General features: G+C 41.5%; 1 protein-coding gene across 3 annotated transcripts in view; it reads right to left on the minus strand.

Annotated features, from left to right (window-relative positions):
• Bmpr1b (bone morphogenetic protein receptor type 1B) overlaps positions 1-16,324 on the minus strand; it is a 332,820-nt gene that overhangs the window by 239,321 nt on the left and 77,175 nt on the right. The window contains exon 1 of one of the 3 annotated variants that reach the window (XM_039102480.2): positions 11,264-11,337. The gene's annotated coding sequence lies outside the window, so the exon portion shown is untranslated. 3 annotated transcript variants of the gene reach the window in all.

Here is a 16,324-nt window from a genome sequence, read left to right on the forward strand (position 1 = left end):
CATCTCCTTCTGAGAAGCAAGACCAAGTCTAAGTAGACTTGCGATTTGTTTATTGATTTAAATAGGAGGTATAATGTAAAAGAAAACAGTAGATCTGTGAGTAGATGTATAAACTATGCCTCTCCACAATATTTTCTAACCAAGTTTTCTTATGAAAAATAATATAAATGTCTATATATACATATATGCATGTATGACTGTGTATTTATGTATGTATATGTATGTATAGCTATCTTATACTTTTAAAGCCATTCTGAGTATTCACATCAAATTAATACCTTTTCTAATAAAACATATTAAGAACACTTAGATCTTCATTGGATAAGAACTATGTGTCTCTATGTATCTACATAATCTGTGTTTTTCTACATTTTAAATTTTTAAACAAGAATACGTGCTGAATAAAGAAGTCTGGGTGCAGGGCAATTGTGTCATCAACATAAGGTTTTAAAAGAATTTTACAACATTTTTCACCCCATTGCCAACCAATCAAATTGTCAAGGGATTATCTGGGTTAAACTGCCAAAGGACACAACTCCCACATTATTGAAATAAACTCCCATAATTCCAAAACAAACTACTGTCCACTTCATAGTTCAACATTAATCCAAAGATATTGTCAGATACAGATGTCTTTAAATGAAATCAGCAAAGACTTTTGATTCACAACAAGAATTTCAATAGCTTGATAAACTCTCTAGACTTTTATGCTTATATGAAATGAGATGCTTTACTTTTTCTGGTGCTCCTTTGTAAAGCAAATTACAATTATACATGTGTGTGCAAAGACACACCCCCCCCACCTCTACCTCCACCACCTATGAGATACCTTAATAAACAACACAACAATCGTAAGTTACATCACTCCACAAGAGAATCAAACTGAGATGCTCCCCTGTGCAGCAGTTCTGCCTGGTGCTAACATGAGACTGTGTTTCAGTTAGGGCATCAACTTGATGCAGAGAAACTAATTAATAAGAAATAATTTAAAACTTAGGAATCAATGCATCAATAACTATCCTATCCCAGCCTAGATGACTTATAGACCCTCCTTTATGATTTAATGCCCTCATCCTTAAATAATAAGATGTCTTGAAAAGGACCTGTCACCCAGTGAGTCCATGATGTTACAGGCAGTATAATTAATGGAGTACGCTAAATAATTGTAAAGTATAATTTATAAAATATATTTCCTTACAGAAGATACAAATACTGAGCAAGTCCACTCTGTGTGGAAAATGTTGAATCAGAGCAGCATATGCAGCTGTGTAGATGGGGAAGCAGAAACCTGCACACTGAGTTAGCCACACCTTTCAAAAAGCAGAATATGGGGCCAAAGAGGTGGGTCAGTGTGGACAGCGCTTACCACCAAGACTGACAATCAGAGCTTGGACCCTGGATCCCACATGGAGTAAGAGAGAACTGACTCCCAGAACTTGGCTCAGACTCCCACATGCACATGTTAGCACATACACGCACATTCACATGTGCGCGCGCACGCACACACACACACACACACACACACACACACACACACACACACACACATGCATGCGGGTTTATATATAGATGTATAAATATTTTAAAATCAAGGTAATGATTTTTATTGGCTTTTCTTTTCAAAACCTGTTCTCCAACAAGGGGATCATGCATGACTCTCAAAGAACACAAATTGGGGTATTTAGTATGTGAAAATCATGGAGCCATCATGAACATGACATATATAACAGTGGGAATTTTGTACCCACTTCTCAGGAAAACGAAAAAATACACCCTTCTCCAAATCAAGGGCAGTGAGAAATGGCTCAAAGCAAGGAAAAGCTCTCCTCTCTCCAGACATCCTCGCATTACTAAACTTACTATAGAATAGAAGCTTTATAAACCAGCAAAAGCCTGAGCTCATGGGAGCTCACTGAGTCTGAAACAGCAACCAGCGAGCAAGCTTGGGCTAGATGTAGGCTCCCTATACATATGTAGCAGATGTGAAGCTTAGTCATCTTCATGGGGGTCCCCTAACATTTGGAGTGGTGACTGTCCCTGACTCTGTTGCCTGCCTTTGGATCCCTGTGCCCTAGCTGGGCTGCCCTATCTGGCCTCAGTGGAACAGCATGCACTTGGTCCTGCTGCAACTTGATGTGCCAGGGTGGGTTGGTACCCATAGGGGTCCACCCCTTCTCTGAAGAGAAAAGGAGAGGGGGTGGCCAGGGGGTATGAGGTGAGACTGGGGAAAGGGGCCATAATTGAGATGTAAAGCGAATGGATCAGTGAATGAATGATCAAGAGTAAAATTAAGGACAGCAGGGCTGAAAGGTAACACTCTTAGGTTGAAGGCTGACTGCTTGAACCTGGGGATCTTTTTAGGTGGCCTAACCTGCTGCCAAGCTCTCAACATTCAGGGAAGAAAATTTAGTCACAGATATTCCTAAGCCCCCAAGCAGGAGAACAGCTCAGAAGTCAAGGACCAGCAATATAATGATGAGGAGAACAAGAATCGGGATGGAACTATAGAATAGCTCTCTCCATCAAAGGAAGCACTGAGCAGAAACCGTGGATGCAGTTTCAGGAACTTGACAAAAGCATGTAGATAGATTCCTGGCGAGATCCGCAATGGGCACAGACCTCGGAGGTCGAGTGCACTTAGCTCCCTGATTAGAAGCGCCTATGTTACAGTGTGTTTGAATATGGAACACCCTCCCTAGAGGGCTAGACCACAGTGAGAGAAGCCTGTGGCACACCTGAACAGGCCTTCAGCGAATGCAGGGAGGGAGGTTTGTGGATGCACTGCCTTTACTTTTCAAAACCTAGATTATGAATTATTATGAGTTTTCTTTCTTTTTTTTTTTTTTTGATTGACTTTTGAGACATGGATTCTCTCTGTAGAGCCTTGGCTGTACTGGAACATGCTGGCCTTGAACTCTCAGAAACCCTCCTGCCTCTGCCTCCTGAGTGCTGGGATTAAAGGCATGGGCCGTCACCACCTAGCAAGAGTATACATTTTCAAAAAGTACCTACCAAAAGAAATGGACAGTGTTTAAAACAAGCAGTGTAGACACATACTCTACCAGAAGAATCTTTTCTATTTTCTTACTTCAACAAACATATTTATATCTTTACAAAAAACACCGACAAGAACTCTGTTTTTTCTTCTTCCAAAATGTGTATTATGGTTGGTACTGGCTTACCTTTAAAAACATACTCATTCTCACTGCACAGCTATATTCTGTCAGATGTGAAAAGACAGACTTTGTGAAGTTTAACTCTCCTTCACACTCCCATCAACCTTCGCCCAGATGGGAAACAGGAAAAGATAGCCTAGAACATTAACTCATCTAGCATGTTCTATGTAACTGTTAAGAGCCACGGTAATCTAAGAAAGATGGATGTGAATAAGCTAAATGTAATATCTGCTTTTCGAGAAAAATACTCCAGTCAAAATAATTCTGAAAGAACAATACATCTAGAATGAGTTATACCCCTGGATTTCAAAGAACACGGTGATGATATAAGAGCACCAGTGGACGGGGAAGCCCTTGGTCCTGCCAAGACTGAACCCCCAGTGAATGTGATTGTTGGGGGAAGGGTGGTAATGGGGGGAGGATGGGGAGGGGAACACCCATAGAGAAGGGGAGGGGGAGGGTTTAGAGGGATGTTGGCCAGGAAACCGGGAAAGGGAATAACAATTGAAATGTAAATAAATGGTTAATAAAGATGGAGGAAAAAATAATCAAAACAGTGCTTTGCTGCCATGGAGATAAATATACAGATAATGGAGGCAGAATAGACTGCTGAAACAAAAGGCTCGTACATGGTCAAAGATAGTTTGACAAGAGAATCAGGAAGATATTTCAACAACTCACTATGGGGAAACCCTATATCCACAGGTCAAAGAAGGCTAGACTCTCACCTAATAATTTCTACAAGGGCGCATGAGCACTGGATCAAAGACATAACTCTAGATCTAAGTCCATAAGATGCCAAGAAAAAAGCTGAGCTTGGGTTTCATGGTGGTACTAGTAGGAGACATTGGGACCTTTGAAAGATAGGTCCTAGTGGAAGATTGAGTGGCAGGGCACATGCCTCTACCTGGGGATGGGAGCAGGGCAGCCCCTCTCTCTTCATCCCTAGCTCATGCTGTTGTGTTTTGCTTCTACCATGAACTCCATCACGATAGACTGCACGGTCAACACACCAACGCAAGGATGCCGACTGATCGTGTGCACAAATGTACAAGACCGTGAGACAGACACTTTCTCTTATAAGTCAATTACTAGCAATACTTTGTTACAGCAATGGTTGAAAATGCCAGCTACTAGAGTAATGCAAATTTATGAGCTATCACCGCACAGCTAGTAATAATGTTCACTATCAAATGCTGGGATGCTCAGGTATAGTTCAATGAAAGAGTACACATTTCCTATTTACAAGACTCGTAGTTTGATATTTGGATGGTTAAGGGGAATATGGAAAAATTAGAACCCATATGCCCTGTTTGGACAGATAAATTAAATACAGAGAGTATGAAAAAGAAGATGGTGGCTCCTCAGGAAGTTAATAATAGAACTACCATGCAGTCTAGCAATCTTACTTTTAATATTCATCCCAGAAATAAAAAACAATGTCCAAGCATTTAAAGAAGCGTCCTGAAGAGATGTTTATATCATGCCTGATCATAGCAATGCAATCCGAAATACTCAAGATGTGGAAACAATCCAAATATCCACAGAAGTATGCACAAATAAACAAAATGTGATATCCAAAGAATGAGATATTATTCAGCCTAAAAAAAAAAAAAGGAAATCCTATTTCGCACCACCCCATGAAACCTTCAGAAAATTATGCTATTGAAATAAGCCAATCCCCAAAAGATAAATAGTAGGTAGCTAAAATAATCAAACTCACGAGGCCAGAAAGCTGCAAAGTGATTGCCAGAGGTAGAACCGTGGGGAGACATGCGATAACAGACATAGTTCCAGATGTGCAAGAATAGAAACTATGCAGAGCTGTTGCACAGCAGTGCGACGATAGAATGAGGTGCATGCATAAAAGTGATTATCATGGTAACTTTTGGTCAATGACTTTTTACATATTTTTTAGTCAATTCTGCAAAAGTAATGAACTGCACCCAGGAAGTTGCAACATGATCACGCATAACCTTGGCATATGGATAAGAGTTAGACAAAGAGCATCTAGGTAAAAATTCAACCAAAAACGTCAACTGTCTACAAGAACAAGCCTGCAGCTAAAAGAGGACTGAACTACCCCAGTGAAAACTAGAACAGTACGTGGGGATTCATGGTCATTGTGTGGTCAGTCAGTCCTGTAGGGAGTGTCTCCGAATGGCTGAACACACGAACAGGAGACCACACAGTGCAGGGAGGAGAAAACAAGTTGGGGTGCCTGCTAACAGGTCACTCAGCACTGATCCTGGAAACCAGAATGAGCGGGAAAAGAACTCAGGTACAGACAATGTGGTCTGAGGTACTCTACAGGCAACCTCGTGATCTGTATCCTTAAGAGGAGACCTGGATACCTTCTAAACCCCATCAACACTGATGCTACATTTAAACTACACCCAGATACATTTTTCCTGTCTTGAAGCATCTCAACCAACTGTGCCTGAGCACATCTGAGGCTCATGGGATACTCTGGAAAAGTAACTGTTTTTCATACGACTGATGGCTATCTTTCATCGATGAGTGGTTTCTTAAGTATTCCCCCAAAATTGATATTTATAAAAGGTAAAGGAAAATTCCAATTTCCCATCTCTGAACATTAACAAATACACATACTTTTTAAATGAAGACAGAATTTGAAATGTAACGATACTTCCAACGAATAACTGTAACTAACTCTCAATTTTACTGATAGGAATTCTTAAAATGTCGCTACTAAGTTTAAAAAAATATTTTGCACAATATTTCTGTTCTTTGTAAGACCATTTTAAACTACTGTTTGGGTTTCAGAGCTCTGTCTACAAAGGTCCACATTCTCTTTTACTTAAATTACCACTTTTGAACCCCAAGCCATATTGTAGGCTTTGACCTACAAAGCTATACAAGAAGCTGTAGTATTAAAATATACCCTGTGAGGTCACAGAGGCTGCCACCAGCCAGTAAAAGAAAACAGACCTCACGGCCAGGATGTCAATTACTCAGCCATGGGCACTGGCTCACAGAAAGCCACAGCTTAAAATCATTATAAAGATAGCTTTAAGACAATTAAACAAATTACTTGGGATCACAAGTCCTTAAAATCTCTTCCTAACTCAAAAAAAAAAAAAAAATACCAGAAGACCACCTCAGAAATTGAGGTAAATTACAGAAAAGTGTTACAACATGAGTAAGTGTTCATTTATTTTCCTCTTGCAAATTCAACAATTTCCAAGCATTCTAAAAACAGGCTTTGGCAACACATCGTACACATTGTTTGACTACTCTAGTAAAATGCTAACATTCAGAATCACAGGCAAGCCTATCAGTTCTGACTATTCACAATAACTTTTTCTTTCAGAGGCAGAGCCTCACCGAGCCTAGGCTGATCTAGAATTGTATCTGTAGCCACAAACAGCCGGGAAGCCACCATCCTTCTGCCTGTCTCTCAAACACTGAAGTTACAGACATCCTTCACGGTTCTCAGTTCCATGAAACAGCCTCACTGAAGCAAAGAACTATTCTCTCTCTCTCTCTCTCTCTCTCTCTCTCTCTCTCTCTCTCTCTCTGTGTGTGTGTGTGTGTGTGTGTGTGTGTTTTCTACTAACCTTGTAAAGTTATAGAATATTAAAAATCCCTACTCTCTTACATAAAATTATAACTTTTAACCTCTAGAGTCCAGAAAATCTGCAAAGAGGTCCTGATCAAGATACTAAGTTTTTTTTTCTTTTTTCAAAACAAAAGTAATGGCATACAGGAGAGAGCAGAACATAGATTACCTTCCTTCAGGGTAAAGATTAAATAAAATAACATGTGGGCATTTTGTAAACCAAGAGAATGTATAAAAGTAATATACATATATATGGAATATATGTATATATATATGGAATATATGTGTGGAATATATGTATACCTAAAATAGCAGAAGGAATCAATAACCATCCCAAGCTCCTGAAGCTGTTTTCACCATGTTGACAGTAATAATAGCTCACTCTATAAAGGATGAACATCATCGCCTTCAGTCCTGCCACAGGCACCCAGCATTTCACATAGCAAAGACTCAGAGCAGGGAAGAGCCAAGTCCTTCATCCCAGAAATCCCTGAGTACGATTGCAGCTGCATCCGATGCAGATCTTGAGGAATCTGCTGAACCAATCTCAGCCTTGGCTTCCTCTTTTGTAAAATTTGACGTTGCCTAGTGCATATACTGTAAGGATTAAACAAGATGATATGCCTGGGACAGGTGGCAGAATTCCTCTCACCCAAAAGGAAGAAAACTTATTTGAAACCCCCAGTTACAGAAAGCTCTTGAGACCCAAGACAGCTTCTCATCTGAGGCTACTCAAAGGCCAGCACTCCAGAATGGTTCTCAAGAGTTCACCACAAACCCCTTGGACTTATTGAAAAATCCCAAACATGAACTGTGGTTAACTTTCTCCATATCGCTTCTGCTTTAAATCAAGGCTAAGAAGCCATAGTGAGACTTTCAGCAGTGTCGGGCAACTGGCACTTTGTGTGGCTAATGGAGAACATTGTGTGCTGGGCGTCTACCACATACAGACGAATGGAAATAGCCTCGTGGTAAACAAGCTTTTAGGCTGACACCATCATACTCAAGCAAAGTCAAACGACAGGAGTAATACTAACCCATGTCTATCATTCCTTATCCTCAGTTCCCCTAAGGTATCATGAAAGGAGGGAAAGAGCTCAGAGAATAAATATTGTTTTGTCCTAAGACACTAATCTGAAAACTGCAGAAAAGTGGAAATCTGATGTGTCTGCCACAGCAGGAATACCTCCCCATCCCACCACAGAAGCGCCATCAATACAGTGTGCTCTCCATAAGCACTAAAAATACACTTCCTTTTACGGAAGTGTCTCAAAAACTCTTGTCCTGTACTGGAAAGAAAGGGAACATAGGGAGCACCCCAATCCACGGGCAAGACACCCCACAGGCCCAGAAGTGGAGTTCTGTTTACCCCACAGGCACAGAAATGGAGCACGGTGAGCGGCAATGGCCTGAGGGAGCCAAAGCTACCTCGAGAGACCACATTGCAAGCTCAGGGCGGGAAAATATCACAAACCAAACCAAATACAGCACTAAGTTCTCATTGCTATTGCCCAAGTGACTGGAATCGTCACACACACACACACACACACACACACACACACACACACACACACACCCCAAAAAAAGGTGTAAAAGCAAAGTTTGGTTCAGACTGATCATAGTTCATAAAAACAGAGTTCCAGAGGCAGTTTAAGACACCAAGATAAATTTATTTTCCTTAAAGCCAACATTTCTTCAATGCTTCTCGAAGGTAAGCATTTAAACCTATAGATTACATACATTTTTCAGCTCCATAAAGCCTGTAAAATCGTCCTTGAAAGAACCATTGATTTAACAACCCAAAAGGTACTTGTTATGCTGTGCACAAATACTAACCACTCCCCAGAGGAGAGAACAGCTGTTTGTCTGCACATCCACAAAGAAGATAAAGGCTACAAGTGCATCCATCTTGGGTACTCCATAAAGACTTAGTTCTTAAATGTCTGCGTGATCTTGGGGAAGGTATGAAATTAAACCCTCCCTATGAAAAGCACAACACACAGCAGCTCATAACTTATAACGCCTGGCTGTAGGAGAAGGCACATACTTCTAATTCCACTGGACTTAGAAAAATAAATAAATAAAACCTAAAGTCTGCAAGGAAACTGAAGGTTGGTGACGTATGTCATCCAAACAGACACATTTAGACAAAGCAGCTCAGATTGAAATACTCGCTATGTGTACTTGAGTCTATACTGTCTGAGCAGGGACCCAAAGAATAGAGAATAGTAGTTTGGTCTGAAATTAATTCTAGTATCAATAATCTTTTTTCTGATACTTAGTAGTATTTTTTCAAGTGTTGGACCAAAAAAGCATAAGTGTTTTCATATAACATATGAGGAGGATTCAAACACATAAGGAGTTTAAAGCACTTAGAGACTGACCTTGTACCTTAAAGAGTAAATGGAAATTCACAAATTACCTAGCATTCTCATGTTCGAATTATCACTGATATTTCTAGTGTAAGAGAAGGGGTAATGAGAGGTTAGAAAGACTGCATGGGGGGTTTATTTTGCAGAAGTTGTCTTACAGGGGTTTAAGAGGCAATCTTTGGTTTCTTTTGCTTTGCCCTGAGTGTCAAAGGCTCACTTCTGAATGGTAGTTCTACAGACACAAACGCTGCCATGCTGGTGTTCAGGTTGAGAGTCCAGCTCCCTACAAACCTCTCACACAATTCACCAGGATGGGAATGGAGATGAAACACCCACCCTGACGTGATCCATAAGATCATCCTCCTGCCAGGCACCTTTGATGAGCAGCGAGTCAAATAGATGCTCGCCAAGTCTCAAACATTTAGTCCCAGGAGCCTTCACTGTATTTACCTCTCTGGGCCTAGCACTGGCTTCTGCCGTCCCTCAGCTTAGTGTGTCTCCTCCTGCAGCCCAAGCCCCACTCATCCTTCAACACTGAAGGCAGAGGGCATTTCTTGATACCAGCTAAGGTATCCATTTATTTTCCCCACACCCAACTACTGTAACAATACCCCCTTTCGATTTGGAAAGGAAATAAGCTTGAACCCTAATATGCAGCTAAACCTAATATCCAATGATATAATCAGACAAACCAGAGACACGTACTGGACCTTGTATTGACTGTGGTTTGAAGGTTTGAAGAACTTACATTCCCTCAAGGGTTCACAGACTAGTATGTTCAATTTGCTCTAGGGAAAAAAAAAATTCATTTATCCTAGTAAAGCTAGAAACAGCTTCTACTAAGTTAAATAAAATAAGAAGGAAGAAAAAAGGTTAAAAAGATAACCAAGACTGGAGAAGTGGGGAGAGTAAAGAAGGCTCTTTCAGATAAAAATTAAAGCAGTGAAAAATGGAGACCTCCGATGTACTAGATGGTGGATCTAGAACCAGCCGTTCATTCTGAGATTGCTATTTTAATCAAATATCTTTGTGCCGTGTGATGTTACAGATGCAAATGTCACTCAAAAGCAATGGGATAAAAAGACCAAGTTTTAGGAGACTGATGATAAATTTCAAATTTGATACAAACATATGGAAGCTGTAGAAAATACACAAAAACACCTAAGCCTTTCGATAAGCATCAGGCCTTCATCAGACATGAAACCTAGTATGTAGATGTCTTTCAAAGTCAAACTTATAAACAGTTGGTGTCCTCCTAGAGACGAGTTAATCCTCCTGAAGTGCCAAAGGGGATCCTTGGACCTCAGATAACATAACCATTTAGGAGCCGAAGGGACGATTTAACCGTGAAATTAAAAATAATAATAATATGGAACCAGAAAATGTCATTCATTTAACTACAATTTATTGTGTTATTCAGTGAGGGAGTTCTCCAGAGAACAGAAAAGAGAACAGGGCCCAAGTCAAAGTGTCCAAAAGACCTGGCAAGCCAGTTATCACTATTACATGGTGAAAGTATTTCTAGCCACAGACTGTAGCGACATAAACAATGGATGGGTGGTAAGGAACACATATGGGGTTTTGTTTTTGTTATTCAGAAGACCTTGGAACAGGTCAAGATGCTGACACTGGGCCAGGGAACAGTTTTGTTAACAGAGATATTTTTCAAGGCCTCAGCAAGAAACAAGGGAAGGGCGAGGAATTCTGAAGAGAACATCAAAAGCGAGAGAGAGAGAGAGAGAGAGAGAGAGAGAGAGAGAGAGAGAGAGAGAGAGAATAAGACTGAATAAAGGAAGGCAGTGGGTATCCATGGCGATACAGAAGTTCCTCTGCAGTGCAGAAAGCTCATGACACTTTCTAATGGCCCTATCTCCTTAGTTGAGAGGAAAACGCCCACTCTCTGAAAGAGGGCGTGGAATTGATAGTGTTAAGAGGTTGGGAAGGTGGGTAGCAAGGGGATGTATTCTGCAAAGTCTTTTAAAACCATGGGAAGCATTTAAAATTCCCTAACAGAAATCAGAAAACAAAATAACTAGACAATTATGCTACTCTGGGACTGCCCCCAACAGGCCTGCAACAGCCTGCCACACAGTACATTTTCAAGACGAGGCAGCTGCCCTGGAGATGCTCACCTCACCTCGAAAGTAACTGGATCTGCTGAAGTCTCTTACATAGGAAATACAGTGAGCAGGTTCGTACTTGAGTTGTGTTCATTTCAACAAACAGCTAAATCTGCCTCCTTATGAATTAATCCAGAGAAAGTCTGTAAAATTTGAAAGGGATAAAAACCTTACAAACCGTTGCATTCTAATGGAAAGTATAAGACAAGTTATCTACCGCTAAACAATAAAGCCCCTTTCCCGTGTGTATCGTGAAGGTATCGCTAAGTCGAAAAGGACATGCTGAAGATATCGTCTGTACAGGTCTTACTCGCCCTCTGGAATCTGATTAAGCCTCACGGAAAAGCAAACATGAGTCTGATGCTTTGTTGACTTTCAGTCTCTAAACCCAATGGTTCTGCCCCTGGCAGGCACCTTGAGCATGTACCCCTTTATCAAATGTAATGACCTATGTGAAGTTACCTTTGTAATCTACGCTCATGAAGTGTGAAGAAATGCCCTCCTTGAATACAAGATCCAGGTCCCTTGATATATCTCTGACCCTTATCTAGAAAGCTATTTATACAAGAAACAGAAAAAGAGCAGACATCTTACCAACCATTGGATTCAGGTCACCTTGACCCTCAAGCTGAGCTCAAGGTGTCCTCTGCTATTCCCATCCACCCCTACTCAATCCTATCACTACTACATGGGCAGTACCTGTTTAATACTTGGAGTGGAAGTTCCTATCCTCATCTCCATCCTGCCTTTTCTCCTTCTGCCACTGATAACCCCATATGGCATGAAGGTATCACACACGGGGCTGCAGCACAAGCTATCTCCTTTGAAGACCAGACTGCAGCAGTCCACACTAGTGAGTACTTGAGTTACAGGCCATAAGATGTCTCTGCCTCACACAGGTCTGAGATCCTTTGTATTAAAAATGTTAATAACTGGAATTGTATAGCCTTGTGAACCATCTTTTTTTCTATCTTGTTCTACAAATACCAATAAGAAACTGCTAAAGCCTACAAAAACTGAACTTCAGTTATTAAAGAAACAAACATTCAGTTCATCGTGTGTGCTATACTCAGTCGTCCAAGGCCTGACCAGACACTAGTTGCCCATGAAGTTTTAATAGAAAGCTATACCAACCTGTTGGAGGTTATATTTAATTAAATAAAAAGTCTACTCCATTCGACGTAGGTGTGGTTATGTACATACAGTTTGAGAAATAAACACGGGAGCAACTCCTGAAACCCATAGATAGACCCAGAAGACGTGCCCCTCATTTATTTGTATAATTAACACTGTTTCTGAATACTTTTGAGTCTGGTTCCCATCACAAATGATTCAAGTAAATAAAACACAGCCACATTGTCGCCCAGAACTTAAGAAAAGGCGTATCATAAAATGTTATCCACAAGAAAAGTCCTTTTTAAAACATACGGTGTCAAAATGAAACATTAGAGAAAAAAATATGCAACCAAAATTAGAAACCAAAGAGCGACTGCCAGCTATACACGGAGAGCCATGAAAGTCTCTCCACCTTTCACTGTGAACACTCAGGAGGTCTCACGGCGACCGTTAGCCTGGAACAAGCTTCAATTTCTGATTCCCCCATCCCTAAGCTGCCAGATCGAATGCCTTACTTCAGTCCCTATCTACCCACTCCTGACTAGTGGCGTCAGCATTCTCTAGAGTCTGGAGAACACTGCTGAAACACTAGTTCATATCAAATACAAACTCTTGGGATTAATACCATTCACTGAGAAAAGTGTTTCCAAAATTAAGTGTGAGCTTCCCAAACCCTTACAATCCTGTTCTCCACTCTTTTTTAAAATGCTTTCCCGTTAAGATTACACGCTGGGTATCAGCAGGTTCTTCTTGGAGCATAGTTAAGTACTGTGCAATGCTAGTTACTATTATTCCCCTTGAAGTGGACATTTTCTTTTGGAATAAACCTTAAAAGCCAGCAAGTACATTTCATATGCCACCGGAGGTACAGTTTAGCTTTAGAATGACCTGGTTTTTATACAGTGTTCAGAGAATACCCAATGTGAAACAGCCTCTGATAGTTTGCAATCTGTTAATTACAGTTGAAGTCAACTACCTCTGGTCATTTGCAATCTGCTAATTATAGCTGGGGCAGTACTACTGTGCCCTGTGTCCTGTCGTTCACAGATTTCTCCTCTGGAGAAAATGAATATAACAACAACAACAATATAGCGACAACTAGAAGTTTGCAGTCTGTGTGCCTCTTGTACAACTTCTTTCTCTTAGTACTCCGACCAAGAATGGTTGGCTAGAGACACTATAACATGTCATTTTCCTCTCTGCTCTCAGTAAGTTTGCAATCGAGTATGGCATGAGGTGCTCACTGAATACCTAAACACACACACAAAACACTTTTGAGAAAAAGAGTGAGCAAAGAGACTCAACCTGGACTCTCATGAATAGTCTGACGGCTAACACAGGGTAGTACCCTGTGCTCTAGGGACTCACTGAGTGCAGGAATAGATACCAAGGGACAGTCTGTACTTAGTCAAACAGAAACACAAACATCTATCCATTCAGCAAACCCCTTGAGGAAAACAGGCAACATCAAGCCTAAACAGCTTGTGAACCGCAAAGAAATTTACATATGCACCAGACGCCGCTCTAAGCACTTCATACACAGTGCCACACGTAATGCTCACAACACTCTAGAAAGTAAATCACGGTCTCATCCCAATCACGCACTTCAAGAGAAGGATACACGACAGGATTAAACCATTTGTTCTCACTCACATTCAGTGAATAGAACTGGATTTTGGATCCTGCTTAATTGGAACATCTTTACACATCACTACTCATCTCTCAAAACACATACGCAAGGCATATGCATATCTGTGAAGGAATAACAAATGGAGCTGAATGAAACGAGATCCCACAGAAGAGCAGAGTATGAATGCCAACTTTTTTTTTTTTTTGGTTCTTTTTTTTTTTTTCCGGAGCTGGGGACCAAACCCAGGGCCTTGCACTTCCTAGGCCAGCGCTCTACCACTGAGCTAAATCCCCAACCCCGAATGCCAACTTTTAAGTCGGCACAAGAACTTGCTGAAGGGCAAAAGGACTGACAGAGGGAATGACTAGAGATCAAGATAACCTGTGTCTGCCCTGACCCAGAATTTGATCAATATTATAGAAGTACTGGGAGATATCTCAGTGAACAAAGTGCTCAGTGCACAGGGAAGAAGACCAGAATGAAGACCCCAGAGCCCATGCTTGGTGGGAGTGGTGCCTTACATGTAATTCTAGCCTCTGAAGGTTAGAGACAGATCTAGTCTGGAGTAGGCTGACAAACCAAACTAACCCTGTTGATGAGACCTGGGTTCAAATCAGAGACCTTCCCTCAAAGAATAATGTGGAAGAGTGATCCAAGAAGATATCCTTAGGCCTCCACATGCCCTAGTACATAAGTGTAACCCACACACACACACACACACACACACACACACACACACACACAAATACACACACACACACACAAATGCACACACACAAAAACACACACACACAAACACACACAAGTGCATGTGCAGGTGAGGTGGGGTGCACCACGCAAAAAGAAAACAAGTAAATTAAACATTTTTAAAATCAGTGTTTTCTGTACTGTAATGTCAATACTTATTAATGGAGTAAAACAATTTCTAAGAACTTTTTAAGATGGTACCTCAAAAATAATTACCCAGAATTCCTCCTCTCAAAAGGAAATTCAGGGACAAAGAGTGGAGCAGAGACTGAAAGAAAGGCCATCCAGAGACTACCCCACCTAGGGATCTGTCCCATCAGCAGACATCAAACCCAGACACTTTTGCTGATACCAAGAAGTGCATGCTGGCAGGAGCCTGGCCTAGCTGTTCCCTGTGAGGCTCTGCCAGAGTTTGACAAATACAGAGTCGGAGGCTCACAGCCAATCACTGGACTAAGTGCAAGGACCCCAGTGGAAGAGTTAGGGGAAGGACTGAAGGAGCTGAAGGGGTTTGCAACCGCATAGGAAGAACAGTAATATCAACCAACCAGAACCCCCAAAGCTCCTAGGACTAAACCACCAACCACAGAGTACACATTGGGAGACCCATGGCTCCAGCTCGATATGTAGCAGAGGATGGCCTTATCTGGCATCAATGGGAGGGGAAGCCCTTAGTCCTATGGAAGCTCAATGCCCCAGTGTAGGGGAATGCCAGGGCGGTGAGGCAGGAGTGGGTGGGTGGGTGGAGGAGCACCTTCATAGAGGCAGAGGGGGTGGGCAAGGGGATAGGGGGGTTTGTGGAGGGAAAACTTGGAAGGGAAATAACATTTGAAATGTAAATAAGTAAATAACCAATTGAAAAAAACTCTTTTAAAGAAGAATATAAGTAGCAAATGTGTCTTAAAAGCTTATAAGACGATGCCTGGCTACAGAGACTGGGAGATAGCATTTTGATTCTGCAGAGACAAGCTAGCCTTACTGGAGCATACAACGGAGAAGCGCAGCGTTCCCCCTGACACTGCTTGCTAGGTGAGACATCAATCAGCTGGGAAGACCTGGCTGTGCTTACTTCTCTCCAGCCTAGCCCAAGACAAAAAGTGCTGGAATCCTCAAGTGGCCAACTCCTGAATTCTTGATTTATGGTGCGCTTTGATCACCACACTGTGGCGGCTCTGAAGCCAGATATCAGACCAGGTGGCACAAAGATGACGGGCATTCCTTAAAGCAAGAGGGCACATGGACAAAGTGGTCCTTTACAGGGGTTCACACACAGTTCTAGCTACGTGAACGCCTGAGACATTTGGGAAGGTAATAAATAAGATATTCTCTAATTTGGCGTGATTGTGAGCAAATTACTTAATTGGGCATCAGTGGTTAAAGGATAATATGGCTGGGATTTCAAAGATAAAACATTTTTCACTTCAATGAAAGGTCTGCCTCCCCCAGCATCTCCAGGAGCCTCGTTATTCCTTCTCAAAGTGATCAGCATCGTTTTGGTGAGTTCCGTCTGTAACTAATTAAAACTCAGTTGTCTGATTTGGAATCCCACCTCCCGGTGAAACTCTCTCACCGGTAAAAGA

This window comes from Rattus norvegicus, chromosome 2 (assembly GCF_036323735.1).
Source record: "Rattus norvegicus strain BN/NHsdMcwi chromosome 2, GRCr8, whole genome shotgun sequence".
NCBI classification, from domain to species: domain Eukaryota; kingdom Metazoa; phylum Chordata; class Mammalia; order Rodentia; family Muridae; genus Rattus; species Rattus norvegicus.